Below are 2,381 nucleotides of genomic sequence, written 5' to 3'. Positions count from 1 at the left end.
CTATACACCATGCTATGCTGTTATTTTCCCTATTTTCAATGTTAAAAAAACACTTTTTAATGATTTGATGAAAAATTTAATGAATTATTTCATGATTCAGTAACGTACAACATAAAAGTCATTACTTTCAAAATATTGAACACAGTATACAACTGTAAATTTAAACCAATGAGGTGTCAAATAATATTAAAAACTAATAAAAGGATACAAATCCATGTTGATAATGCTTGATTAGCCTTTGCAGGGCATGAGTATGACGACTGTGAAGTGTTATCTGAAAGAAAAAAATACATAATTGTTCAAAAAACCAACATGAGTGTGCGAGTGTGAAAAAGAATTGTGTTATAATCATAAATATCCAATTAAAATTTGTTAACATTTATATATTTAAATTGTACATGCAAGTTCAGAGCTTGTTATATTTGCCATTTTGCATTTCTTTTATATTCTAGTCTCAGTTATCATTTTAAGTGTAGAATGAAGTGCTAATTTTCTTGTTTGTTTTTGAAATTGAAAAAAAAAATAAATAAAAAAAAAATATTTTAATTTAAAAATAAATCATTGATGAATAAATTATTGCTATCATTGTTGTCGTGGTTACCATCAATACAAACAAACAAATGTGTCTCACCGAATGAGGATCCGTAAGTAATTTGATGACATTGGAGAAACTAATAGGCTGAAGCTTCACACCCTGAAAAAAACGAGAACCAATTTTCCATGATTATGCTATCTCGAGGTTTTGCTAATAAAAAAAAAAAAAAATCAATTTTACTGTATTGCTGAAATGATAAAAGGAAATATAAAAAAATAATGAAAGAATGATGATTGTCAAAAAAAATGCAGTTCAAATTGGAAACACTGTCAAATACATAGAATGAAAAAGAAATCTGTCACTTATTTTATATTTAGCAACAAATATGTAAAGTGAAAGAGATGGGAGGAAAGGGCCAATAGGAATGAAAAGAATAATGACGACAATGATGATTGATGACATCAAGAACTGAAGCATGAAACAGCAGATGAAAGATTGAAAAAATGGAACAAACTGCATGAATGAACTTTCTAAATCCCAAGACACTAAACAATTATACATGCGGTGTAAGCTGTAACTGTAAGTTGTGTTGTAAGCTATCTTACCTTCTTAATCCCCAAGTCATCATCAGTTATAATATGACCAACAATTGGAATTGATGGCTTGTATTCAGTTTGTTCTGCTGCCATGTTTTGATGTAATTTTAATTTTCAATTTGATTCAACCTAGAGAAGATAAAGATAAAAAAATCTCAAAAAAATAAACTCCAGGTCAAGGTTCAATGTCACGTACTGAAATAGTTTGCGTTCGCACCATAGCGCATGCGCACACGTGTGCGTCAAAATTTTAAAATGCTCCAAATCACTTTTTGACTAAATTAGAGACAATTTCCTTTCACAAAGTGTAATTCATTTTTTGTGTCCATACTGTAAAATGTTCCAAAGTAAATGATGAAAGAAATTGTTTGTTGATAGGCCAGATGGCAGTGCTACTAAAAGATGTAACACTGCACATAATAACCCAAAAATTGGAACAGGGGTGTTATAATGCAAGGTTGGCGACCAAAAAACCGCCTACCTGACACATAAATAACTATGGGAAGGGTGGGTGGGTGAGCTTTTTTTTTCTTAAAAAAAGATTACCTTCGGAAACAATGGTTGAGGAAGAATGTGATGTGTTTTACCAAAAACAAATGCCGCTAACTACCAATTCAAACAAAAGAATGCACGCCCAGATAAAAGCGCACCACACGTGTTCACACTGAAAAATTGAAACATTGAAAAGAACAAAAATGTTACTAACTGGCCCCAAAAAATAAGTTTGTAAAACAAACTTCCATTTTTCACTTTGATGACGGCAATATGGTGAAAATGAGTATTTTTCTAACCCTTCCCCCAACTCTTTCTTTCTTCAAATCTTTGACAACCTGATAAAGGGTGGCAGATTGGATTGCCATTACCGACGAACAGGCATTTTTAAATGACAATTTACACAAGTATTATAGTTTATATGACATCATCATGGTCAAAATGAATTATTTTTTTTGACCACCTCATCTTTCTTCCTTGAAATCTTTGTCAAATTTTATCATTGTTGGTAATGAAGCCCTACCCAACAGGCGGTTTTCAATGAGAGTTACCGTGCGCAAGCGTGTAATGACATGAGCGTACATGTGCTTAAAACTTTTATAATGCTCAAAATTATTTTTTTTTACTAAATTAGAGCACTTTATAGGCCATAATTTGAGCAAATATTTTTCAATCCGTGCTGCACTTACTCAGGGTCTAAGTTTAAATGTACGGCAGATGACGTAACTCATCTGAAGTGACAAGTTAAAATCTAGTTA

Source organism: Anneissia japonica, unplaced genomic scaffold, assembly GCF_011630105.1.
Source record: "Anneissia japonica isolate Jap-2015-1 unplaced genomic scaffold, ASM1163010v1 scaffold285549_len7028_cov180, whole genome shotgun sequence".
Lineage (NCBI taxonomy): Eukaryota > Metazoa > Echinodermata > Crinoidea > Comatulida > Comatulidae > Anneissia > Anneissia japonica.
Note: the sequence above shows the minus strand (reverse complement) of the source record.